Source organism: Lepisosteus oculatus, unplaced genomic scaffold (genome assembly GCF_040954835.1).
Source record: "Lepisosteus oculatus isolate fLepOcu1 unplaced genomic scaffold, fLepOcu1.hap2 HAP2_SCAFFOLD_111, whole genome shotgun sequence".
Classification (NCBI taxonomy): domain Eukaryota; kingdom Metazoa; phylum Chordata; class Actinopteri; order Semionotiformes; family Lepisosteidae; genus Lepisosteus; species Lepisosteus oculatus.
Window position 1 is genome coordinate 334501 of NW_027167662.1, and position 27323 is coordinate 361823.

Sequence of the window (27323 nt, forward strand, 5' to 3'; positions counted from 1 at the left end):
CGAACAACAGCTGCGGGTTTGATTCTGAACGTATCAGATTGCAGCACCTTTTACTTCAATTGACAAATGATAGAGATTCGAAGAGAGATCCTTCAGACCAGCAAGCGAACCCACGGCTATTTCGGTTTTCTATCTAGGCAACGTTGGTGTCTGCAATAGCATACATGAAAGCGTGATGCAATTTCTGTGGCTACATTTGTTGCACGTCATGCACAGTAAGAGTGTTTCTAACACCAAATAAAAAGTCAACAATTAGCGATCACGCCTTCTCCTCAGTTAACCCACTGAAACCCTTGCTGTTAACAGTTCTTTAATGCGTGCTTTACGAGCACCTACATATTGTGTCGGTTCTTTCAGTTTTATTCATTAGGTTTTCAAAGGCATAAGTAGAACACCAGAGGTGCGAACGCAAGATGTGTGGTTATCTGAAGAACTCATTTCCATGGCAGCGGGGCCAAGCGATTTAGCGTTTTTATCGTACCAGGAAAGGAGAAACAGCACTTCGCCTTTGCCGCGCAGGCACAAGGAGACGTGCGGCAGACGCCGTAGTCGGCAGGATTCGAACCTGCGCGGGGAGTCCCCAATGGATTTCGAGTCCATCGCCTTAACCACTCGGCCACGACTACAGCGAGTTCGCCATCGCTGCATTCCTCCTTTAATCTAACACGGAGTGCGACGTGGCTGCGGAAACCTTTTCAAAGTCGCTCTCCGTTAAAAAAAATAAATACCTTTGACAAAATACGTGCCGGCAGATAGACACGCCTCAGAGGGTTTAAGGCTGGCTTCACGTTCAAATGATAAAGTCTCCCCGTCCGGAGGTCAAAATGCAGCTTTGGCAGACAGAACAAACAGCAACAAACCACAAATGTGGATAAGGATTTTACAAGCTGCACCACACTGCACTTTCAAAAGCATTTACATTCCTGTTAGACGCAGGAATTGCCTTTGATTTGCGCGCTTACGAACGCCATGGAAAACGAAACAAAACAAAAGCCCTCAGCTCCTGCACTTGATTATAATGCCGTTACGTGTCGAAGCAGGAATTTACGTCATCCTACCACTGCAACACGGGGAATAGAGGGAAATGAGCACACGCTACGAATCGTCTCAATCATTCCTGTTAGACGCAGGAATTGCCTTTGATTTGCGCGCTTACGAACGCCATGGAAAACGAAACAAAACTAAAGCCCTCAGCTCCTGCACTTGATTATAATGCCATTACGTGTCGAAGCAGTAATTTACGTCATCCTACCACTGCAACACGGGGAATAGAGGGAAATGAGCACACGCTACGAATCGTCTCAATCACTCCCTAGAGTCCTAAGGCGCATTGAAGGGTGCACCCCCATCATTAATCGTTGCGCCTCTGTGAAAGGAAAGCTCTTGAGCAGTCTTTGAAACAGCTCGGATGAAACACTTGATTGCTTCCATGTGCATCTGGAGCCCATTTCTTATTTTCACTTCACGCCCATTAAAGCATTTCTAAAACAGGAGATTCGCGCTTGGGAATGCGCCCTGCCTTACAAATAAAACAGGTCTACGGGTCTGAAACCCGCTCCACGGAAAACAGTTCTGTTGCGCTTTTGATCAAAGGGAGATTCGCTGTTCTTACTTTTTGATGACATAACACCCAAAGGGGCTTCTTTGGAGCTGGATTTCAACCAGCATCCTTGGCGGTATCCTTTACAGTCCTCTGTTCGGTCGACAAGGGACAGAAGGGGGCAGCTTTCCTCACACATACAGTGCAATGTACTGTAGTGTTCCCGTTCATTGAATTTGCAGTTCTGCATCAGACCTCTAACCCGTTTCCTTAGCTTGGATTTAAGCCACGAAGCAGGCTTCTACTGTATAAACGTCTAGAGGAATGACAAACTGTGATTCTGAGAGACTGTCAAAAATCGCTTTCTCCGTTTGCGTTGCAAATAAGTGAAAACGCGGTCTCAACCCAGAGCCAACGTTAGCCTACTATACCATGTTCAGCCACCGCTAGAAAATGTACGGCTCTAGTACCGGAGCGACGAGGATGGGATTCGAACCCACGCGTGCAGAGCACAATGGATTAGCAGTCCATCGCCTTAACCACTCGGCCACCTCGTCGAGGAAACTGGGCTGTCCGGACATGGGTTGGCACGCTCCGGACATGGGTTGGCACGCTCCAGATGATCTTTTTCTTTTTTTTCCCTCGTACTCGAGGGTCATTTTCCTGTTCCACATGCGATTTCAACATTTTTCTTGGGAGATGTCAAGCCAGCAAGCCACTGCTGTGGTTCAGTGGCCAGTGTGGAGTTCAGTGGCCCTGTTTATTATGCCTAATAAACAGGAGATCCTGGGTGATCCTAGATGATTGCAAGCCGTACAGCCTCCGCCATGCTTCCCAGGTGGGATGAGGTTTTGGAGTTGGTATGCAGTGTTTTGTTATCTCCAAACATAACGCTGTGCACATTTACCAACAAGTTCAGCTTTTGTCACGTCTGTCCACAGAACATTGTTCCAGGAGTTGCTCTGGAACATCCACGTGGTCTTTAGCAAACTTGAAAGGGGCAGTGGGGGCAGACACTTCCCGCCCCCCAAAGAAAAGAGCGCCAATCAGACAGGCGGAGACCAAGGACTCACAGAGCAGACAACCACAATCGCCATAACAAGAGCGATTGTGAGCGGTTTTGTTTTCTCTCTTTGACCAGCCCAGCTGCGCCCCACCCGAAAGCAGGGAAGCAGAAAAATTGCATGGAACTCATTCATGCTCCTCTCCACGGAAATCTTTAGTAAAAAGCAAAAGATTTGTATGAAATGAATAGAAACCAGAGTGCGTGGCTGCACAGCTTCAGGAGCCCAGGCCACCTTCAAGGCCTCTGCCCTGCCGGTCGTGGTTGGCAATGCACCTGGCCTTACAAACGAGCCAGTGGGGTCCGTTCAGCTCCGGGCTCATCGCCTGCGGCTCTCGGCTTGCGGGCGTGCCCAATCCGTGCGATAACTCGGAAAACACCCGGCCACACTGTGCCGGAAACGACGCACTCTGGGAAGCCGCTTTGCAAAGCGAGGTCCCAAGATCCCCTGCGGCCGGACACTTCCCGCCCCCCAAAGAAGAGAGCGGCAATCAGACGGGCAGAGACCGAGGACTCGCAGAGCAGACAACCACAATCGCCATAACAAGAGCGATTGTGAGCGGTTTTGTTTTCTCTCTTTGACCAGCCCAGCTGCAACCACCCGAAGGCAGGGAAGCACAAAAATTGCACGGAACTCATTCATGCTCCTCTCTACGGAAATCTTTAGCAAAAGGCGAAAGATTTGTACGAAATGAAGAGAAACCAGAGTGCGTGGCTGCACAGCTGCAGGAGCCCAGGCTGCTTTCAAGGCCTCTGCCCTGCCGGTCGTGGTTGGCAATGCACCTGGCCTTACAAACGAGCCAGTGGGGCCCGTTCAGCTCCGGGCTCATCGCTTGCGGCTCTTGGCTTGCGGGCGTGCCCAATCCGTGCAATAACTCGGAAAACACCCTGCCATACTATGCCGGAAACGATGCACTCTGCTACAATATGATTGCTACATATCTGCATTTGTTGGTTTTTAAGGAGTAAGAGTGCAGGGAGTTTAAACCTGCGATCCAGTGTGTTGAAGTATTTCACAACACTACCCCTAGCACATCTGGAAATAAATCCTCATAATGATTATTGCCCTGGGCATGTACCATAAAATCAGTGAGCATATATATATATATAACTGTGTTGAAGCTAGAGACACAGAATAACTGCAAACACATCCTAAATACAGTGTTCCTGCACCTTTGACCTCATCCAGAATGTATCCTTTTTTGAAAGGGATTGCTGTCAGAATGCACAACTGAATCCCAAACAGAATCTCTAGTCAAATATGATCATTTGTGAAACAGGCAAATGAGTCTCTCAGGTGCCCATTGCTCATTTTCCGACACATTTATGCAATACTTTCACCATGCATTGAGCAATAGGGATTAAAGACACCACAGGTAAGGTTTTCGCGTTGAGCAATAGGGATTAAAGATACCAGAGGTAAGGTTTAAAAGTGATTCTGAGGTGTAACACATCAGCTAGGCATCTGAAATGCGGGGTTTGAGAGCCCTTCAGGGAACACCGTACCTTAAAGGTACCAGAAGTCCACTAGTATAAGCATTAAGTCACTGTCACCCCTGTTACAATGTGATTGCTACATATCTTCATTTCTTTGGTTTTTAAGGAGTAAGAGTGCAGGGGGTCTAAATCTGCGATCCAGTGTGTTGAAGTATTTCACAACACTACCTGTAGCCCGTCTGGAAATAAATCCTCATTCTGATTGTTGCCCTGGGCATGTACCAATAAATCACTGAGCATATATATATATAGCACTGTGTTGAAGCTAGAGACCTGTATGTATAATATGATGCTAAAATGTTATTTTCACATATATTAATGTAATAAATGATTGCTTATGCTTTATAAACAAATCTAATTAAAATAAAAGCTTACGTTTTGTATTTATCTTGTACCATAGAACATGATTTTCTTTGTATTTCAAGCCCACAAAGTGTCCAAATGACGCACTACATAATATAAGGAAGATTATCACATGCATATCGGTATTATCTTTCTTATGAAAATGCATTCCTTTCATTACCTTTTACTTTTTAAAATGAACTCAAATTGTGTATAATGTAATAATTTAAGTAGAATAGATTCTAATAATATAAAGATCCAGTGTATTGCACTGGCCTGGTCAGCCTGGCCTGGTGGATGGTGCACATAGCACTTTCAGTGCTGGAGGTGTTAATGGCGGAGGTGTTGGAGAGTGATAGCTGTGTGGGATGGGTGGGTGAGTAGCTGTCGTGGGTTGTAGCTTTTCCTTTGCAGCTTGTCCTATACCTTCCTCCTGTAGGCGTCCTTGCTCTCTCTCAACTTCTGTTTTAGCTCCCATCATGTAATGATGAACATGATTTACATGACAAAAGGAAGATTATCACATGCATATCGGTATTATCTTCCTCATGAATATGCATTCCTTTCATTACCTTTTAATTTTTAAAATGAACTCAAGTTGTGTATAATGTAATAATTTAAGTAGAATAGATTCTAATAATATAATGATCCAGTGTGTTGCACTACTTCACTGCTTCACTGCTCTATGCCGTCTGGAAATAAATCCTCAGACTACTTACTGCCCTGGGCATGTACCAATAAATTACAGGAGCACATCTATATATCACTGCGTTGAAGCAGGAGACACAATCACTGTAAACACATCCTAAATACAGTGTTCCAGCACCTTTGACCTCATCCAGAATGTATAATTTCTCTCAGGGGCCCATTCCTCATTCTCAAGACACATGTATGCAGTACGTACACTATGCATTGAGCAATAGGGATTAAAGACACCACAGGTAAGGTTAGAAGACATTCTGACTATATTCTAAAATATTGGACTCATATTCTTATGATGGCAGACATGATGCTGTGTTTAAAACCGGGGTTAATGGACATTATATGACTGTCAATTCTGTTTTGTTTTGGAGACTCTTGGCTGCCTATGTGGTACAGTGCAGCGTGAAAAAAACATTTTCCAAAACTGTGTCAGCTCAAAAGTTGTAAGAAAACCTTTCCAGCTGCTTTAACTCTCTTCATTTTTGTCATTTAATTGTCTGTCGGCACTATGTGGTAGGGTTGCATGACAACCCATCTCACCACGGAAAGGAACCTAACAGCTTTTGTAAGAGAGGAGAAAGGGACCTGGCCTGTACGGAGATCGAACCCACAACCTTGGCGTTATTAGCACCACGCTCTAACCAACTGAGCTAACCAGCCTCACGACAGCAATCCTCTCTGTGCTGCAAAAAATCGAACTCAGGGAATTTCTTTTGCCCTCCTTTGAATAGAAAGCCGTGTAATTCAGTGTACGGGCTTTCTCGTGCAGTTTCATGGTTCTTGTAACCCAAATCCTACACTGGCGTGAAGTGCCCCCCCATTTCACAGCATTTTTCAGCTGATTTAAAATGTACCTAAAGGAGAAGCATTATTGAAGACCATCAATTACCAAGAGCATTTGTCAAAGGTTTTGGTGGTCATTTTTAATGACCACAGAGCGCTGTGACCTCGGTTTTACATCTCATCCAAGAGACAGCGCCCTTTTACAACACAGCGTCTCCGTCACTATGCTGGGGCATTGGGACCCGCACAGACCTCAGGGTGAGCGCCCCCCCGCCGGCACCATTAACACCGCTTCCAGCTGGAAACTTTGTTTTTCCCTGTAGCTCACCCTCATCCGGGTACTGACCTGGCTCACACCTGCTTAGCTTCAGTGGGTTTTCAGTTGCGAGTTGCAAGGGGATGCAAGTGATGGAGCCGCTCGCTGCAAAAGCCACTGTTTTGGCTGGGAATCGAACCAGAGCCTCCCACATGGGAAGCGAGAATTCTACCACTGAACCATCAATGCTCAATACCCAGGCCTTCAAAAAAGACGCTTTTTTGGTGCTCTGTTAAAAAAGCGTCGACATTACCTCTTTCAAAAGGCTTCACTTTCCTAGTCAGATTCCAAGGCTCATTGAACCCGGGCTGTTTCCTCCAGCGGTATAGTATTGCAGTTAGACAGCACGATGCCTGCAAGACTATGTCACGCTCTGACGAGACTGTCAAAAATTGCTTTCACCGATTGTATTGCAAACCGGCGGAAGCGGGGTATTGGGAAAAGTTTTCAACTAGCAATAATCGCGCCTCGGCTAAACCTCACAGGCTACGATACTGCCAATGCGCAAAGCTGACGGTTGCCAGGCAACCGCGGGGATCCTATGGAAATCGTTATCAATCGTCTCATGGCATGTCGTTGCTGTAACGCTTCATATTTGTCGTCTTCTTCTTCTAGCTTGAGGTTTTGAAGAATTTCATGACAGACAAGGGCTCCGTCGGGAACAAAGGGCGTTGTGAGAAAACCGTTGCTTATTTTCAGCAGCAGAAATACAACCCTTTAAATACAAGATGACAGAACAATGACGAAGGGCATGCCGGGAGGAACTCATACACTACAGAGGAAAGGGGGCGGGCACGTACAGTTCACATTCAAGCCACAAGTACTCTTCTCGGATGTTGCACAAACAAATCCTAACGTCCTGAAAGCATTGCAGCATGTTTGTGTCCCACTTCCCGTGGCTGCAGGACGACTGACACGAAGGGACAAACACAATCTGTGGCGTTTAGCGTGACATAGTCTTGCAGGCATCGTGCTGTCTCACTGCAATACTATACCGCTGGAGGAAACAGCCCGGGTTCGATGAGTCTTGGAATGTGACTAGGAAAGTGAAGCCTTTTGAAAGAGGTAAAGCACTGCACAACGGAACTGAGGGAGAATCTTACAGGGGATTCTGAGCGGTGTCTGCATACACGCAGTCCGATACGGGCGCTGAAAGCTTGAGCTACTCTCAATGTCATGCTGCCTTTCCTCGGAGTAAATCTGTTACATTGAAAGAATGCTTCTCGCAGGTTCAAAAAGGGACCCTTGTTAATTGGAGAAATCAATGATTTCGAATGAATTCTGTATGCGTTAAAAGACAGCTATAAACAGAAAACATGCAGGACACTGCTCATGATGTTTCCCGAGCCGAAACACAGTGCGTTTTTCCAAGCCATCTGACAAAGCCCGCCCACTGAAAACTGCAGCAGATCGTGTAAAGACGTTCAACTTTGTAACTACTGCACGCACAGGAAGCAGAATAAATTCCTCTTTTCAAACTGTCAAAGGTTTGCTTTGCGAACGCTGCAGGACATCGCACAATCTCTTTTGAACGGGGACAAACCATTTCTTATGGGGCGCAGTAAGTACAGACGTTTAAAAAGCTCCACTCATGCCGACGATGCAGCATGAAGAAGCGCAACCTAACGTTTGACAGACAAAAGCCGGGTGCCGCTACGAGCAATATGAAATCAAACTGACAGCACACGGCGTTTCGCGCTGACTCAAAAGTGATCTCGACAGACGCTGTTCTCTGCATAACGCTGAAAGAGCTAAAGAGCGTTTCTGTTGAGACGTAACAAGCTTGTTTTTATCAATCGTCTCATGGCATGTCGTTGCTGTAACGCTTCATATTTGCGGCCGGACACTTCCCGCCTCCCAAAGGAAAGAGCGCCAATCAGACAGGCGGAGACCGAGGACTCGCAGAGCAGACGGCCACAGTCGCCGTAATAAGAGCGATTGTGAGCGGTTTTGTTTTCTCTCTTTGACCAGCCCAGCTGCGCCCCACCCGAAGGCAGGGAAGCACAAAAATTGTATGGAACTCATTCATGCTCCTCTCCATGGAAATCTTTAGTAAAAGGCAAAAGATTTGTACGAGATGAAGAGAAACCAGAGTGCGTGGCTGGACAGCTGCAGGAGCCCAGGCCGCCTTCAAGGCCTCTGCCCTGCCGGTCGTGGTTGGCAATGCACCTGGCCTTACAAACGAGCCAGTGGGGCCCGTTCAGCTCCGGGCTCATCGCCTGCGGCTCTCGGCTTACCTGGCAGGGGAGATACCTTGATCAGCCTGTAGTTGGAGTAGTTGGATTGTTTTCTTGTTTTGTGGAAGCAGTGTTTGTTTTGCAGTTTGAGATGGCAACCTTTGGATCCCGCAAGAATGCTGTACGTTTTGAGCTTTTGGATGACCTCTTCATGGATCGTATGCAGTTCAGCAGAAAAGTGTTACAGAAGGAACTTGGCTTTGAACCTCGGCACTTGGATTTCATCTTCGCTCTCCCAGGTCAGAAAGCATTTGAGGTTGTTTTTGCTACCTATTCTCTGTTTGAACAATGTGTGGATGTGTTTGAGGCAAAAAGAGGGAAAGTTCCTGCCCTTGAGAAGATCAACTTGCAGCCTCTGACACAGAGAGAGAGGAAAACGGTGCATGTTGTTATGTTCTCGGAACTGGCAAAGACGGAGGACATTCACACCTGGCTTAAGCAGTACTGCACCGTCCACCATGGAACTGAGATTAGAGATGTTGACGGTATAAAAACAGGAGCAAGGAAATTCGAGGTTCGCTTGCTACCGGACAATGTAAATGGAGGCTTAAGGCACCTGCCCTCTACAATACGACTGGGCGCCTGCAATGGCTATGTTTTTTATGTGGGACAACCAAAGGTGTGTCGGCGCTGTGGTGCTGTGGGACACCTGGCATCGTCCTGCACTGTGAAATGCTGCAAGACCTGTGGCAAACAGGGACATTTAGCCTCTGACTGTTCAATGCTGCCAAAGTGCAATTTATGTGGCTCGGAAGGACACGTTTTTAAGAACTGCCCTCACGCCTACGCCAATAAACTCAAAATGAGAAAGGATGAGGCAGTGCTTGTTTCAGCTAAACCGGCCCGAAAAGCCAAAGCAAACAACAAGTCAAACAAAGAACCCTTGTTGGGCAAAGAGTCTCAGCCTCCAGCCAGGATCAGTCCTGCTGTAGCTCCGGGGCCGGTGGAAAAGAATTCCACTACGCTCCCACAACCGCAGACTGCACCAGACAAGCACGAGGGTTTGAAAACCCCAGAGAACAGCGAGGACCCCTCCCCCACTCCTGCTCCTCAGAACGAGGGCCAGTGTGGGGCCCCCCGGTGGAGCGGGTCCAGCGAGGATACCCAGGATTCAGCAGAGCTGCTTTTCTCAGACTCTGCAAGTGCTACAGATGCCCTTCTCTCCTCCATCCAGTCCATCACGGAGGATCTGCAACAGCTGGTGGGTGAGGGGGAAGAGGAGACTGGTGCATCGGCTGCACCCCTTTCCCCTCAGTGCTCCCAGGAGCTGGACTTGAGGAAAAGGAAAAATGACTGTTTTCTCCCCGAGCGAGGAGGAAGGAGAGCATGGCGATGGGGACAGCTGGAACCCCTCCACCCCTCCTTCTACCCCCTTCCTTGAAATGGACTCCGTGAACGCTTTTACTGCTGCCACCCTGATGAAGGCTCATTCAGAGGATGGCTGGCAGGAAATTGGTAAGAAGAAAAAGAAAAAGAAGAAGGTAACAGGTGAGACCGAAGAGAAATGTGTTTTGTAAAGACTGGTTCCACTTTCTTATGTAATATGGCTCTAAACATAATTTCTCTTAACACCAGAGGTATCAATGACAGAGTTAAATGTCAGTGTGTCTTTGATTACCTCCAGCAGAGAGAGGGAGATGTGTTGATGTTGCAGGAGTGTGCTTTAGCCTATCAAGAGAGGTATAAAAGCTTTGAAGATAGGTGGGATAAAGGGCCTTCTGTTTGGTCAGGGGACAATAACAACAGAGCCTCTGGCGTGGCCATTCTTTTCAAAGGATGGGCTTTCAAATTGAAAAGTATTCAGAGGGTCATAGATGGCAGGTTGCTGTGTGTGGATGTGGAATGGGGGACCATTAACCTGCGGCTAATCAATGTGTATTGTCCTACTGACGTGGGAGGAAGGGTGGAGCTACTCAAGGCACTCTCTCCCCTATTGTTAAGTAGCACAGACGTGATAGTGGGAGAGGATTTTAATTGTATCTTAGAGCACACAGACAGGCAGTCTAGCTTGCCGATAAAATTGGATTCCAGCTCACTGGCCCTGCAAAACTTAGTTCAAGACTTTAAACTCTCAGACACATATAGATGTATATATCCCACAACAGCAGGATATACATGGTCAGGGAGGAATAGCAGCTCCAGAATTGACTATTGCTTTGTCTCAGAGAGAGTGAAAGTTGTTGGGGTCACTCTTCAGCCTGTCTTCTTCTCAGATCATCAGGCTTTAGGGTGTAGAGTGGAACTCCAGGGCGGGACTGTCTTTGGCCCAGGCCTCTGGAAACTCAACACAAAGCTGCTAGAGAACGAGGGGGTAGTATCCCACTACAAGGAGAAACTATCACAGTGGCTGTCCTTGCAGTGTCTGTACAGGTCAGTAGGAGAGTGGTGGGAGGAGGTGAAGGTGAGGACAAAGGCCTTTTTCATGGCTGAGGGAAGGAAGGCTGCTGCCAGACGGAGAGGAGTGCTAGCCAGGAAACAGAGGCAGCTGCAGCGTCTCTGTACACGATGCTGCACAGTGGCTTCGATGTGCTCGAGGATATCACCCTTTTAAAAAAGGACATCCGGAGCATAGCCGAAGAAAGTAGTCGAGGAGTGCTGTTAAGAAGCAGAGTGCAGTTCTTGGAAGAAAATAAGAAGTGTACTCGCTTCTTTTTCAGGAAAGTGGTAGGCTCCAAGTCTGTCATGGAAAGTGTAGTTGATGAGGAGGGACGAGAGAGAACAGAGCCGAGTGCTATCCTCTCCTGCACCGAGGCCTTCTACTCAAGACTGTACAGCTCTACAGAGTTAAAGGATGAAGAAATTCATTTTTTTACCTCAAAGCTAGAAAACGTTTTGAGTGAAGAAGATAGGGAAGTACTTGAGAGGGATTTGACCGTAGAAGAGCTGAGACAGGCTATGGAGAGCTTACAGAAGGGGAAAACTCCGGGTGCTGACGGGCTCCCTAAAGAATTTTATTGCACCTTTTGGGATCTGCTTCAGGATCCGCTAAAGCTCCTATTCGAGGAAAGCTATAAGACAGAATTGCTGCCTGACTCCTTAAGAGAAGGCACTATCTCTCTCTTGTTTAAGAAAGGAGCAAAGAATGACATAAAGAACTGGAGACCCCTCAGCCTCTTAGGCGTGGACACTAAGATCCTGCGCCTACAAAATGTAGTGGCCTCACTGGTAGGGAAAGAACAGACTTGTGGGATAGCAGGACGCCTGATGAGCGACAACCTGGCCTTGTTGAGGGATGTCTGTCTGTACTCAGAGGATCGCTCCCTCCCTCTGTGCATTTTAGGTGTAGACCTAGAAAAGGCCTTTGACCGCCTAAACCGGCAGTACTTAACATCGGTACTTGAGCACATGAAGTTTGGCCCCATCATGAGAAAGTGGATTAACCTGCTGTACACAGGTAGCAACAGCAGAGTAATGGTTAATGGCAATAGATCACGCCCCTTTGAAGTCTGTTCAGGGGTGAGGCAGGGCTGCCCATTATCCCCCTTGTTATTCGTTTTGGCTATGGAGCCCTTAGCCTTTGCCTTGCGCCAGGATCAGGCCATTAATGGGATACCAGTGCCTGGAAGTGGGGGAGGAGAGGTAAAGACATCTCTATACATGGATGACGTCACCCTGCTCCTCTCTGACAATGCCTCAATTAGCAGAGCTCTGCAGTGCTGTGATCGGTTCTCTTTGGCTTCCTCTGCAAAAATTAACACATCTAAGAGTGAGATTTTTTATCAGAACTGGAGGGAGCCAAAAGAAGGACATGATCTCAGGCTGCAAGAGAAGAGAATTAAGGTCCTGGGGGTGTATTTTGGAGAAGAGATGGGAACAGTAAATTGGCAGAACAAATTGCCAATCTTAAACAAAAAACTGATGCAATGGAAGGACCGAGACCTCACCATGATAGGGAAGGTGCTGGTCATCAAAGCCGAGCTCTTGTCTGTCTTGAATTTTCTGGCTTCTACCTTCCCAATCCCACACCGTGTTGCGGCGGTGCTGAGGAGATTGATGTTTCAATTTCTATGGGGTGGGAAGCAGGAAAGACTCAGAAGGGAAATAATGTACAGGCCGCTACCCTCAGGGGGGAAGTCTGTCCCAGATATTGCTACGAAGCTGCTGTGCATTTTCCTGGCCTCTGTGCTGAGAGGCTTTGCAACAGCACCTGCAGCGCGTACCTGGACTTATTTTTCCAGGCTCTGGGTAGGTAGGGAGGTGTTCAGAGTGTGGGGTGTCAGACCCAAGCTGGACGTCCCACTCTCTGACACATGCCCTGCAATTTATGGGACAGTTAAAAGTTTTCTAAGATCTCACCCAATTGGCCATATTCCCCTCCGAGATGTCAGCGTCCAAAAACTGGAAGATTTCGTTGCACCCCAGAACAATAGGCAGACCCCTGTGGGCATTTTAACATCAGCCCAAACAAGGAAGGTGTGGAAACACACATCCTCTAAATTTCTGTGCAACATTCACAGAGATTTAGCCTGGAGTGTCGTCCACCAGTGCTTACCGGTACAAACTTTCTTGTACCGTAGGGGCCTCACCCCCAGCCCTCGCTGCGTTAGGGTGGGCTGCGGCGAGGAGGAGACTATGACCCATCTCCTGTGGTCCTGCTTTTTTGCTAAGGCCTTCTGGGCACAGTTTGAAGATTGGTTGCAGGCTCTCTCGCCCCAATTTACCCTGACCGCTGCTTTCGTCATATACGGCATCTCTCCTGTCAAACTTCCTCCTGACGTGTTTGACAGGATCTGGGCCGTGGTGAACAGTGGGAAAGACGCCCTGTGGAGAGTGAGGAACATGGGGCTGTTCAAAGGCATCGAGGTCCCAGTCAAGGCAGCAGGTAGCCTGGCCCTGTTCATCACCCGAGAGAACTATTACCTCAGAGATCTGTGGAGAGAAGGGAGGGAGGAAGCAGAAAATCTGTGGGAAATAGAGAGCATAGGTCAATATCTCAAGAAACTGTGAAAAACATTATCATGTTTAAGTAAAGAATGTGATTGGCACCAGAAAAAAAGAAAATTGTTACTATGTAACTGTTACCGTGTCAAAATGTAATGAGATGTGATCATATATACTGTTTTAAGTATGTATATTAATGTAAAGCTTTCTGATTTGTGATGTCCTGTATTTTTTTGTGAAAAGAAAATAAAGTTCTTAAAAATTGAAGTGGTTCACCCAGGGCGAGGCTCGGCCATTGCACTCCGGCTGTGCTGACCCCTGCGTATTCCCCAAATGTGGGAATCTCGACTGCATAATTTCTGGTAGTGGGGGACTGCGTTCGTGCTCACCCCTGATGTGCTTGGTCCAAAATCAGATACGGGAGGGTTAGGACACCACGAGCTGCTTGGCTGCGGAAGGATCCCGGTTCGACAGGAGTGGACGCCGCTGCTTTTAGTTAGGGGTCCGGAGAAGCATCTCAAGCTAGTTCCACTACTCCTTCCGGACGTTCATTCCCTTTTCAAAGTCAGTCGTTTTGCTGTAGTCTGCGTTCTTTAGGCTGATTATCGAGGTTAGCCTTTATTTGGTCATGGGGGGCCTCGGTACTGTATGCTGAGTCTAAAGACAGTTTCACCCGTTTTCTGATTGCTCGGTTCTGTACCAGTGCAGACATGTCAAACAGTGAATGGCTGTACCTCTATTGTATCCGTGCTCAATGAATGAAATCGGTAACAAATGAATATATGTCTAGTTATACGAAAAACGAGTGGTTTATCGACTCATCTTCATTTGCAGATTTAGAGGCAGCTTCGATATTCGTTTTACAGACGGGTTTTTTTTTTTTGAATATGGGTCACACACATGCTACAGCAACAAAACATCTCTAGAGATGAGGCTATAGATCACCTTTCCATCCTGCAGGTTTTCCTCCCAAAGCCTACGGCACCAACGGCGACCCCTGCTGGCCGGGAGAGCAAAAGCTTACAGCACCTGGTATTCCCAGGCGGTCTCCCATCCAAGTACTAACCAGGCCCAACCCTGCTTAGCTTCCGAGATCAGACGAGATCGGGCGTGTTCAGGGTGGTGTGGCCGTAAGTGAAAATCCTGGCGCCTGACTCGCTACTTGAAGCTGTGTGTGGCAGGGGTTCCGTGCCCCCCGAGCGGGACTGAAGGATCGTTCGTGTGCAACTCTTTGGAAAGGAGCTGCTTTCCAAATCGCATTGCGTGCCTGGATGTTGGCGAATGCGCTCCCTTGTGTTGGCTCGTCCCGCACTGGAGGAGGACAAACAATCTGCAAGGAGAAGCACCAGGCAAGTCTTCACCAGACAAAAACCTCCAGTGCACAGCACTCTGGAAACATTTCGGGGCTGTCGCGTGTTTATTTCAGCACGTAAAGCGCACCGGTCCAACACGTCGGCCGCGAATGGCATTTTGCAGCTGGAAGATGTCGACGCTTTTTGCACAGAGCACCAAAAAAGCGTCTTTTTTGAAGGCCCAGGCACTGAGCATTGGTGGTTCAGTGGTAGAATTCTCGCCTGCCACGCGGGAGGCTTGGGATCGATTCCCGGCCAATGCAGTGGCTTTTGCAGCGAGCAGCTCCATCACTTGCATCCCCTTGCAACTCGCAACTGAAAACCCACTGAAGCTAAGCAGGTGTGAGCCAGGTCAGTACCCGGATGAGGGTGAGCTACAGGGAAAAACAAAGCTTCCAGCTGGAAGCGGTGTTAATGGTGCCGGCGGCGGGGCGCTCACCCTGAGGTCTGTGCGGGTCCCAATGCCCCAGTATAGTGACGGAGATGCTGTGTTGTAAAAGGGCGCTGTCTTTTGGATGAGATGTAAAACCGAGGTCACAGCGCTCTGTGGTCATTAAAAATGACCACCAAAACCTTTGACAAAAGCTCTTGGTAATTGATGGTCTTCAATAATGCTTCTCCTTTAGGTACATTTTAAATCAGCTGAAAAATGCTGTGAAATGGGGGGGCACTTCAGGCCAGTGTAGGATTTGGGTTACAAGAACCATGAAACTGCACGAGAAAGCCCGTACACTGAATTACACGGCTTTCTATTCAAAGGGGGACAAAAGAAATTCCCTGAGTTCGATTTTTTGCAGCACAGAGAGGAGCACTGTCGTGAGGCCGGTTAGCTCAGTTGGTTAGAGCGTGGTGCTAATAACGCCTAATCGTACGGGCCAGGTCCTTTTCTCCTCTCTTACCAAAGCTGTTAGGTTCCTTTCCGTGGTGAGATGGGTTGTCATGCAACACTGACACATAGTGCGGACAGACAAGAGTGTTGCGGGAGAAGAGAAAAGTGTTTGAAGATTTAAGAGTGTCTAAGGTGGAGCTAAAATAAAGTGTCACAAATGCAAGTGGTTGGATTTCCAATGTTTAATATGGTAAAAATAAGCGGAGGTTATCTGCCGGTCCGGCACAGTCTGCCATGCTTTTGTCATATACAGTAAAGTGGTGTCGAACTGGGTGTCGAACTGGAGCCTCACTATTTGCATATGTGAGGCTCCAGTTATACATCGAGTGTCACATTAAATGACAAAAATGAAGAGAGTTAAAGCAGCTGGAGAGGTTTTCTTACAACTTTTGAGCTGACACAGTTTTGGAAAATGTTTCCTTCACGCTGCACTGTACAACATAGGAAACCAAGAGTCTCCAAAACAAAACAGAATTGACAGATAGGAGAAAATTCCCACTCGTCCTAAAGTTCCCAAAATCCAGCACTGAGCGTAAACAAAGTGTCTAAGTAGCATGGGAATGCTAACCCTAACCCTAGCTGGAGTTTGAGTAATCCAGCACTGAGCGTAAAAAGATGAGTCAAAGTAACGTCTAATCTGATTCGTTTCCTTAGAGCTGGTTCAGAGTTTCCTCAAGAGTTTACCTTTCACAGATGCGCAAAGAAGAATGTTGGGGGTGCACGTAACGGCGTTATATGCAAGTGCGGGACGTGAGGGTTTTCGTTTGTTCGTTTTGTTTTGCTCTGCTTTGCTTTGTTTTGCTTTTCATCGCGTTGGTAAGAGCGTAAATAAAAAGGCGATTCCTGCGTCTACCACTAATGTAAGAGCTATTTCAAGTGCGGCGTGGTGCGGCTTTTCAAATGCTCAACAGGATGACTTCGCATGCACGCGTGCTTTCATGCAGTCGTGTGTGCAACCATGTCTGCTTACGTGCAAACGGGCGTGGTTTCATGTATGCAAAAAACTTTCCTGGGCTCTTCTGAAGCACATAAAATTATTTGGAGATATACATTTGGCATTTTTCATAATTTTCTAGAAAGTGGTTGCAAGCCCGATATCATGCGAAGAAACTTCAGGATTCGGGGATCAGTCAATGGATTTTCTTCAAAGTTGGATTTTTGCACTCTGTGGACCAAGAGATGTTGTTCTATAATGTTTTTTTTTTTTTAATTTAAAAATATCATTTTTTCATGGAGCTTTGAATGGGATGGATTCACCCTCCTTTAGCCAGGACAGAGCTCCAGGAGCCTGCGTAGGATTCTAGCTTTCTCCCCTTGCAGGCACCTGGCACAGAAGACATCATTTTTTTCCTTAAAATCTTTTTTTTTTTGTGTTCCTTGTTGTTCCAAACTTAATTTTAATCACTTTTAATTAGAGATTTTATTAAAAATAGTGCAAAAAATGACAAATTTCACAAAAAATAATGTAATATAAAACGGATGTTTTTAACTTTATTGTAGTGTTTTAGAAACTAATATGTCTTCAAAAATGGTTGTTTTTCACTCCTAGGAATGAAAACTGTTGTTATATGATGTTATATGATGGGTTTTTTTCAAATTTTAAATGATCATTTTTCATGGAGCTTTGAAGGGGATGAATTCAGCCTCTTTAGCCAGGCCAGAGCTCCAGTAGCCTGTGTAGGATTCTAGCTTTCTCCCCTTGCAGGCATTGGGCACAGAGGACCTCATGGTTTTCCTAAAAATCTTTTTTTTTTGTATTCCTTGTTGTTCCAAACTTAATTCTAATCACTTTTAATTAGATAGTATATTAAAAATAGTGTAATAAATGACTAATTTCGCCAAAAATAATGTAATATAAAACTGATGTTTTTAACTTTATTGTAGTGTTTTAGAAACTACTATTCTTTACTATTGTAGAGATTCTAGAATCAACTAATAGAGAATTGAAATAAAAAAGGGCATAAGAAGACATTACCAACAACGACCACAAGATGGAGATATTGTCCAAAGAGGCAAGAAGGGCAAAGCCGCGATAAGGTAAAATCATTTTTTGAAAGAGATTGCTGTCAGAATGCACATCCGTATCCCAAACATAATCTCTAGTATAATATGATCATTTTTGAAACAGGCAAATGAGTGTCTGCTACAATATGATTGCTACATATCTGCATTTGTTGGTTTTTAAGGAGTAAGAGTGCAGGGGGTTTAAACCTGTGATCCAGTGTGTTGAAGTATTTCACAACACTACCCCTAGCACATCTGGAAATAAATCCTCATAATGATTATTGCCCTGGGCATGTACCAAAAAATCAGTGAGCATATATATATTTATCACTGTGTTGAAGCTAGAGACACAGAATAAGTGCAAACACATCCTAAATACAGTGCTCCTGCACCTTTGACCTCATCCAGAATGTATCGTTTTTTGAAAGGGATTGCTGTCAGAATGCACAACTGAATCCCAAACAGAATCTCTAGTCAAATATGATCATTTGTGAAACAGGCAAATGAGTCTCTCAGGTGCCCATTGCTCATTTTCAGACACAATTATGCAATACTTTCACCATGCGTTGAGCAATAGGGATTAAAGATACCAGAGGTAAGGTTTAAAAGTGATTCTGAGGTGCAACACATCAGCGATACAGCTAGGCATCTGAAATGCGGGGTTTGAGAGCCCTTCAGGGAACACCATACCCTAAAGGTACCAGAAGTCCACTAGTATAAGCATTAAGTCACTGTCACACCTGTTACAATGTGATTGCTACATATCTTCATTTCTTTGGTTTTTAAGGAGTAAGAGTGCAGGGAGTCTAAATCTGCGATCCAGTGTGTTGAAGTATTTCACAACACTACCTGTAGCCCGTCTGGAAATAAATCCTCATTCTGATTATTGCCCTGGGCATGTACCAATAAATCACTGAGCATATATATATATATATCACTGTGTTGAAGCTAGAGACCTGTATGTAATAATATGATGCTAAAATGTTATTTTCACATATATTAATGTAATAAATGATTGCTTATGCTTTATAAACAAATCTAATTAAAATAAAAGCTTCAGTTTTGTATTTATCTTGTACCATAGAACATGATTTTCTTTGTATTTCAAGCCCACAAAGTGTCCAAATGACGCACTACATGATATAAGGAAGATTATCACATGCATATCGGTATTATCTTTCTTATGAAAATGCATTCCTTTCATTACCTTTTACTTTTTAAAATGAACTCAAATTGTGTATAATGTAATAATTTAAGTAGAATAGATTCAGGTAGGAAATATAGAGTCATGATGTTTATCATGGCTGACATCATTTCACATGGGTGAATTTTAAGCTAAGAAATAAAAACATTTACAATGAAGATACCATTGCTTAATTTTAAATGCCTTTAAAAAATAAATAACTCCTGAGAATAATTTGCCACTCCCAGATCCTTGGTAAGGTACTGTTTGAATCCAATCAGGAGAGGAGCATCCAGGGAGTGCTTTCTATAGAGTCCAGCTTGGGCCACTCTCTTCCGGAGAGCCTGCTGATACTTTTTAACTACTCAGGGCCTGTAAGGATATAAAACACCGGTTTAAACATTTTATGCCTATGAGACAAATTAGAATTTTAGTAAAAAATAGATACATCTGAAAAATAAAAAGTCTTACTGCTGATAGAGTTCTTCAGAGCTCACATCTTCCCCTTCCTTATCCGCTTCTGTTTCAGTTTCTAGAGCAGCCTCTGGCATCTCTTCCTCCTGGACAACGGCCTCTTGCTCAGGGCCGCTGGAATGCAGGTAGATTCTTTTCAACATGCTTTTACATAATATGTTGTAACAATGATTTCAAAAAGAAACTACAGAAGCCTTACAGATTAAAAATATCTCACCTTGCCAATGTGTCTTCAGGCTTCCCATGTACAAAAAGGCCCAAGGACTCTAGCAGTCTTACAACCACTATCCTGTTTGCCTCACCAGACACGATCTCTATTCTGTGGTAATCCACGATGACCCCGTTCTTCAGGTGATTCATCATGTCCTCCCTCGCCTGTTGAGAGGCCATCCTGATCTCTTCTGCCGTGGCGTGCTTCATACACGCCCTCTTCAACTGAGCAGGAAGCTGATCAAAAGTATTCAGGCACATCTTGCACACCAGGGGAATCCTCGCGGGTTTCCTTTGAAAATAAATAATACCATCTGTGTATAGAAACAAGCTAAGACTGATTTCTTAAATTATCCTTAAAATTCTCTCTCATAGTTTGAGCATAATGATTTTATTGCATTTATATAAGAATTGCTCATTGCTCCAAAATAAATAATGGTTTCATAAAAAAGTGAACACTTACTTGGTCTCAGTCACAGACTTTCCAATAGAAATTGAATTACAATACAGAAGGAATGGCTGAGGGATCACTGAAATATATATATAAATTCCAAAGACTGAGTCCATATAGAAACAACTACCTTTCATTTTCAGTATAAGAAAAAAAAACATTATCTTCCAAAGCATCATAAAATTGTCCCTTCTTCCAGACTCTACTTCTCTCTTGTAGTAGTATAGCAGACCTTTCCAGGTGAGCAGATCACAGAGTCCGAAATGAGCTTCCTCCATCAAGCAAAGTACCTGAACATGACTCTGTCTTCATAAAAGCGCCCCTGTAATAAAGAAATTAAATCCGAAATCAAGAGGGCAGTTGCCTACTGAAATACAAGAAGTCATCAATTTTAACCTAGCAACACATTAAAGGCTGCATCTATACAAGTACGATTCTAGAAATGCTCACCAGATTACGTTTTAAGAAGGAACTGCGCCTCAGGTTCCGCCGAGATGTTAACTCGGATGGCAGGATTCAGAGTTCGGAGTGCGGACTGATGGCGCACAGAGGGTCCATATACTGTGGATCCCTCAGTGAACTTCCGCGTATTCAAACCGCCAGCGTGTGACTCCCCTGTGAAAAAAAATATGCCCTCAACGTGAGATTTACTCTGGAGCGAGGATAGATGTTACCTTTTTATCAGTGAACAGGATGTATGTGATGTGGCATCTAGGTTCAATTTTGTATCCTCTTTAAAAGATTAAGGACTGGGGTGAGCGTGATTTATCACCCTTTCAGCTAAGAACCCGACGTGCGCACCGTTTAAGCTGCATAGACTCGGTCGTTTAACTCTTCTCCATTAGCAGGGTTAAGGTTAAAGAAAAAAAACATTGCTGACTTCTTTTTTTTTTGCCAGCTGCTAGCGCTGATTAGCAAGGTTTGTATTTCATGTTTTGCAAGTTGCATCCATTTTAAGAAAAACAAGTCGCGTTAAAGACAGGAAATGAATACTTGCATTTAATTAAGTCTAGCCGTAGGCGGTTGTCCGTAAGGACCAGTTCTGTTCGAGAAGACAGAACAAAGAACGCACCGCTGGGATTCGGACCCAGGATCTCCTGTTTACTAGACAGGCGCTTTAACCAACTAAGCCATGGCACCCCGGGAGTGCTGTCCTTTTGCAGCCACTTGGACACACCACTCAGACACATCTGCATTCGGTGTGTGCTCCGCCTGCTCACTGAGCAAGTTGCCACCTTTACATACAATAGCAACATCGACACCAAGAGAAAGGATGACAAATGGCTTTTATCTGGAACTTTTCATGTCCAAGGAGCTCAATGTGCTTTCTGTGTACAACAGGGCCACTGAACCACAGCAGTGGCTTGTTGGCTTGACATCTCCCAAGGAAAATGTTGAAATCGCATGTGGAACAGGAAAATGACCCTTGAGTACGAGGGAAAAAAAAGAAAAAGAGCATCTGGAGCGCGCCAACTCATGTCCGGACAGCCCACTTTCGTCGATGAGGTGGCCAAGTGGTTAAGGCGATGGACTGCTTATCCATTGTGTTCTGCACGCATGGATTTGAATCCCATCCTCGTCGCTCTCCATGTCTGACACGTGTGCTCGTGAGGCTTTTAAACCTCTCAGGTTCCTTGGTAACAGGTTGCCGTCATGTACATGAACTATAGAAAAGCATTTGCCACAACCCGTAAATTAGCACGCAAGTGCGGGCGAGTGAACACAGAACTGTATGGAGATCATCTCCAGCTCCGAGCTCAATTGCAATGAAAAAACATGCAGAACAGAACTGGAGAGCAGCTGAATTTGTGCTCAGTAGGGTGGGGAGGACTCAGCATTGCTATTGTTCTAATTGGCATGAACTGCAGGGGATCTGAATCAGAACATGTCAGTTAGTTCGATCATTGCGTCAGTATGTAGGCCATGTTAATACAGAATTATTACTTTGTCTGTCTCGTCTTTGTATATAGCTGAATGTCCCTGACAATTTCATGTTAGTTTTTAAGAACGACATTGGTGCTAATATATACATATATAGCATATAAGGAACACGTAAAAGTTGAGTCCATGCTGAAAAGATAAGAAAACCGCCACAACGTTTCATCTTGGAATAAATCTTTACTTGTTGTTTTGCAGCCTACCCATTCTGACCTAACTCCTCCCTTGAAATTCCCTAACAGATAAGGGTACGTAACGGCTCATGCGATGCTCAGTTGCAATTTGTCCCAAAACAAACAAGAACAGCAGCTGAGGGTTTGAGTTTGAACATGCACTGTATTAAAGCAGCTTTTATTTCCATTGATAAATGCTAGATATTCCTACAGAGATTCTCCAGGTGAGTAAGCGATTCCTGTTTCTGTTTCTATTTCTGTTTCATATATATATACAGTATATACATATATATGTTACATGTGACTCTGCAATAGTATAAATGTGTTATACACTATCAGGGGCTGCTTTTTTGTGCACCTCATCTACAACAAGGGTTTTTTTTCATTTATGTTTGTGGACCTTCACCATTTGAGGAAGTGAGTTAGATAAGAAAGTTACAGGTATGGTGAGCAATGACTGACAAAGGCACGTACTGCGTATTCCTTACAGAAGTGTAAGCAATTTGTTCTAAAAAACACCGGCTAAAGCCCAACATCGTTAGCAATCTTATTACTTAAACAGAATTAACATCAATAAACTGTAAGGTGCTGGTACATGCGAGTAGATTTGATCTTCTATTAAACAAAAATGCAATTACAGCTCTAAAAAGGTCAACCTAGACTTCTGTAACAGATCTGTTCAGGTCATCGCTGTTTCTCTGACCTTGTGAGTCTTTGGAATTTTAAAAGTGTATTTTGCTTGCCTTTCATGTGGTCTGTGTACAAGTCACTGTGGCGTATGCGGTCCTACACAGCCTTGCTATAGACGTGACGAGCCTCCGCTATGTTGCAATGGAGAACAGGTTCAGTACGGAGCTGTCGAGAAAATTCAGCTGGAAAGCTCGTTGCAGAAAAGCATCGTTATCTGTGTCCAGCGGCAAAGCGTCCTTCGTGGGTGCTGAGAATCGATTTCACAGGCTGCGGGTCCAGGCGATTTAGAGTGTTAAAGGTCCCAGCGAAAACGAAACGGCGCTGGTCCTTTTACACGCACGCACGCAACCAAATGCAAAGGACGCCGTAGTCGGCAGGATTTGAACCTGCGCGGGGAGACCCCAACGGATTTCAAGTCCGTCACCTTAACCACTCGGCCACGACTACAGCAAGCGCCGCGGCCGCTGCCTTCTTGCTACAATCGAACAGGGAGTGCGAGGCGGCGGCGGCAGCGGAGGCAACTTTTTTCAAGTTCGCTCTCCGTTTAAGAAACCTTTTACGCCATACGTGCAAGCACACACACACACACACACACCTCAGAGGACTTAAGGGTGGCTTCAAGTTGGAATGATAAAGTCTCCCCGTTCGGACATGAAAACAGAACGTTCTTAGACAGAAAGCAATCAACAACGAAGACATGTGGACGACGATTTTAGTCACTGCACTTTGAATAGCATTTTTACTCCAGTTACAGGAGATGCACCAATGGCCCTTGACCTACGCTCTTACCAATGCCTTGAACATTCAAACAAAACAGCCCTCAAGTCCTGCGGTTTAATATAACGCTGTTACGTGTCGAGGCAGTATTTGACTCTGTCCTACCGTTGAGACACGGGGCGTATATGGAAACGAACACATGCTACGGATCGTCTCTAATCGGTCCCTACAGTTGGAAGGCTCCTTGAAGCGTGCACCCCCATCATTCATCTTTGCGCATCTGTGAAAGGTAGACTCTTGAGCAATGTTTGAGCCAGCTCTAAGGCAACTAGTGCTATTGGACAGACGCCTCTGGAAGATCCTAAGAGTCTCTTAACACCACTTCCAGCAGCAAGCTTAATTGTTCGCTGGAGGTCTCCCACCCAGGTACTGACCAGGCAAAGAATCACCACTACATTGAATGAGGAAGTTAATCCTGAAATCCAATTACATATCTCAAGGTAAGACAAATCCATAAGAACATGTCTTAGTATTACTTCGTTTACATTAGTATGGCACTGAGTTGGAGCTCCTCTTTAAGCTGTGGTTTAGTTTTGCATTCATGTGTTTCTAGAGCAGTTATTTATGGGGGTGGGTGGGTCTTTCACAGAGGCTCAGGACAAATCCCCCGCCTGAAAGTCTAATGTGTGCGTTCAGACAGTCACAGGTCAAGAGCCAGGCAGGAGGACAATGGACAGAAGAGCCAACGAACTAAAAATAAAAGAACAGATATGAAAAAGCCACCATCTTTTTCTTTTTGACATTTTCCGACTTTCATGCAAGCCAGGACAAAGTTGCTCGTAGCTACTTGTGGATTCAAATACTCTATCGAGTGCTTTGATGAGTTTTTGCAATTTGATTGTCGTCCTGTCAGCCTGTTTCTGTTTTTTTTTTTTTCAATCTAGGGATGGAAAGTATGAGGGAAATGATGGAGCAATCAATAACCGCTCCGGAAAAATGGCAGAAAGAAATGGTCCGTCACTAAGGATATTTGTGAAGCAGAGGAGTGACATCACCACAAAGGCGACACATTCTGCTGATGGTTTTGGTGAATAATGATTGAGGCGCGTTAAGAGAAAGGTAGCTGTGTCAGCATGCGTAGGCTGCAAAGGATCAAGCAAAGGTTTACTCCATGCTGAAAAGAGAAGAAAAGAAGCACAACGTTTCGACTGTGGAGCCTTCTGCGCCATCTTCTTTAGCGGTGATGCTGTTTACATTGGAAAAACGGAGACATGCGTCCCTGGGTGGGCTTGAACCACTAACCTTTCAGTTAACAGCCGAACGCGCTAACCGATTGCGCCACAGAGACTGACGGCTGCTTGTGCTCCCTACATTTGCAGGTTTATGGTCAAAGAAAACAATCACTTGCGCTTCTTGCAGCCGGCAATCTTTTTCCACTGACAACCAAGAAATGGATTTCATCTTTCACAAGCTGTATGGATTTCTTCAAAAACAAGTTATTCCAGAAAGGAAATGAATTCTTGCATTAAACTGAACCAAGCTGTACATGTTTGTCTGAAATGATACATTTGGCACAACAAGACACGGAGAGAGGCACCGCTGGTATTCAGACCCAGGATCGCCTGCTTACTAGGCGGGAAAAGGCGAAGTGCTGCTTCTCCTTTCCTGGTGCTATAAATACGCTAAATCACTTGGCCCCGCTGCCATGGAAATGAGTTCTTCAGATAACCACACATCTTGCGTTCGCGCCTCTTGTGCTCTACTTATGCTTTTGAAAACCTAATGAATAAAGCTGAAAGAACCGACACGATATGTAGGTGCTCTTAAAGCACGCAGTAAAGAACTGTTAACAGCAAGGGTTTCAGTGGGTTAACTGAGGAGAAGGCGTGATCGCTAATTGTTGACTTTTTATTTGGTGTTAGAAACACTCTTACTGTGCATGACGTGCAACAAATGTAGCCACAGAAATTGCATCACGCTTTCATGTATGCTATTGCAGACACCAACGTTGCCTAGATAGAAAACCGAAATAGCCGTGGGTTTGCTTGCTGGTCTGAAGGATCTCTCTTCGAATCGCTATCATTTGTCAATGGAAGTAAAAGGCGCTGCACAGAGAGGACCACTGTTGTGAGGCCGGTTAGCTCAGTTGGTTAGAGCATCGTGCTAATAATGCCAGAGTTGCGGGTTCGAACCCCTTACTGGCCAGGTCCTTTTCTCCTCTCTTACCAAAGCTGTTAGGTTCCTTTCCGTGGTGAGATGGGTTATCATGCAACGCTGCCACATAGTGCCGACAGACAATTAAATGACAAAAATGAAGAGAGTTAAAGCAGCTGGAGAGGTTATCTTACAACTTTTGAGCTGACACAGTTTTGGAAAATGTTTCCTTCACGCTGCACTGTACCATATAGGCAGCCAAGAGTCTCCAAAACAAAACAGAATTGACAGTCATATAATGTCCATTAACCCCGGTTTTAAACGCAGCATCATGTCTGCCATCATAAGAATATGAGTCCAATATTTTAGAATATAGTCAGAATGACTTCTAACCTTACCTGTGGTGTCTTTAATCCCTATTGCTCAATGCATGGTGTACGTACTGCATACATGTGTCTTGAGAATGAGGAATGGGCCCCTGAGACAGTCATTTGCCTGTTTCACAAATGATCGTATTTTACTAGAGATTCTGTTTGGGATTCAGATGTGCATTCGGACAGCAATCCCTTTCAAGAAATGATACGTTCTGGATGAGGTCAAAGGTGCTGGAACACTGTATTTAGGATGTGTTTGCAGTGATTGTGTGTCTCCTGCTTCAACGCAGTGATATATAGATGTGCTCCTGTAATTTATTGGTACAAGCCCAGGGCAGTAAGCAGTCTGAGGATTTATTTCCAGACGGCATAGAACAGTGAAGCAGTGAAGTAGTGCAACACACTGGATCATTATATTATTAGAATCTATTCTACTTAAATTATTACATTATACACAACTTGAGTTCATTTTAAAAATTAAAAGGTAATGAAAGGAATGCATTTTCATGAGAAAGATAATACCGATATGCATGTGATAATCTTCCTTATATCATGTCGTGCATCATTTGGACACTTTGTGGGCTTGAAATACAAAGAAAATCATGTTCTATGGTACAAGACAAATACAAAACTTAAGCTTTTATTTTAATTAGATTTGTTTATTAAGCATAAGCAATCATTTATTACATTAATATATGTGAAAATGACATTTTAGCACCATAATATTACATACAGGTCTCTAGCTTCAACACAGTGATATATATATATATGCTCAGTGATTTATTGGTACATGCCCAGAGGAATAAATCAGAATTAGTATTTATTTCCATACGGGCTACAGGTAGTGTTGTGAAATACTTCAACACACTGGATCGCAGATTTAGACCCCCTGCACTCTTACTCCTTAAAAACCAAAGAAATGAAGATATGTAGCAATCAGGGGTAACAGGGGTGACAGTGACTTAATGCTTATACTACTTAATGCTTATACTAGTGGACTTCTGGTACCTTTAGGGTATGGTGTTCCCTGAAGGGCTCTCAAACCCCGCATTTCAGATGCCTAGCTGTATCGCTGATGTGTTGCACCTCAGAATCACTTTTAAACCTTACCTCTGGTATCTTTAATCCCTATTGCTCAACACATGGTGAAAGTATTGCATAAATGTGTCTGAAAATGAGCAATGGGCACCTGAGAGACTCATTTGCCTGTTTCACAAATGATCATATTTGACTAGAGATTCTGTTTGGGATTCAGTTGTGCATTCTGACAGCAATCTCTTTCAAAAAATGATTTTACCTTATCGCGGCTTTGCCCTTCTTGCCTCTTTGGACAATATCTCCATCTTGTGGTCG

The 27323-nt window shown here is 44.8% G+C and overlaps 9 non-coding genes and 1 pseudogene across 9 annotated transcripts; 1 reads left to right on the plus strand and 9 right to left on the minus strand.

Moving 5' to 3' along the window:
• Positions 1 to 544: 544 nt before the first annotated feature.
• trnas-cga (transfer RNA serine (anticodon CGA)) lies at positions 545 to 626 on the minus strand. Its single transcript has one exon. It is a non-coding gene; the product is annotated as a tRNA-Ser (tRNA).
• A 1389-nt stretch (positions 627 to 2015) lies between these two features.
• Positions 2016 to 2097, minus strand: trnas-gcu (transfer RNA serine (anticodon GCU)). The gene has a single exon. It is a non-coding gene; the product is annotated as a tRNA-Ser (tRNA).
• A 596-nt stretch (positions 2098 to 2693) lies between these two features.
• On the minus strand, positions 2694 to 2807 carry LOC138226003 (U5 spliceosomal RNA). The gene has a single exon (XR_011184332.1). It is a non-coding gene; the product is annotated as a U5 spliceosomal RNA (small nuclear RNA).
• Positions 2808 to 3200: 393 nt separating this feature from the next.
• Positions 3201 to 3314, minus strand: LOC138226007 (U5 spliceosomal RNA). The gene has a single exon (XR_011184336.1). It is a non-coding gene; the product is annotated as a U5 spliceosomal RNA (small nuclear RNA).
• A 3299-nt stretch (positions 3315 to 6613) lies between these two features.
• On the minus strand, positions 6614 to 6755 carry LOC138225988 (U4 spliceosomal RNA). The gene has a single exon (XR_011184316.1). It is a non-coding gene; the product is annotated as a U4 spliceosomal RNA (small nuclear RNA).
• A 1468-nt stretch (positions 6756 to 8223) lies between these two features.
• Positions 8224 to 8340, minus strand: LOC138226000 (U5 spliceosomal RNA). Its single transcript, XR_011184328.1, has one exon. It is a non-coding gene; the product is annotated as a U5 spliceosomal RNA (small nuclear RNA).
• Positions 8341 to 13619: 5279 nt separating this feature from the next.
• On the plus strand, positions 13620 to 13755 carry LOC138226044 (U1 spliceosomal RNA; annotated as a pseudogene).
• Positions 13756 to 14378: 623 nt separating this feature from the next.
• LOC138226028 (5S ribosomal RNA) lies at positions 14379 to 14497 on the minus strand. The gene has a single exon (XR_011184352.1). It is a non-coding gene; the product is annotated as a 5S ribosomal RNA (ribosomal RNA).
• Positions 14498 to 23090: 8593 nt separating this feature from the next.
• On the minus strand, positions 23091 to 23172 carry trnas-uga (transfer RNA serine (anticodon UGA)). The gene has a single exon. It is a non-coding gene; the product is annotated as a tRNA-Ser (tRNA).
• A 1544-nt stretch (positions 23173 to 24716) lies between these two features.
• Positions 24717 to 24790, minus strand: trnan-guu (transfer RNA asparagine (anticodon GUU)). The gene has a single exon. It is a non-coding gene; the product is annotated as a tRNA-Asn (tRNA).
• Between the last annotated feature and the right edge of the window lie 2533 nt (positions 24791 to 27323).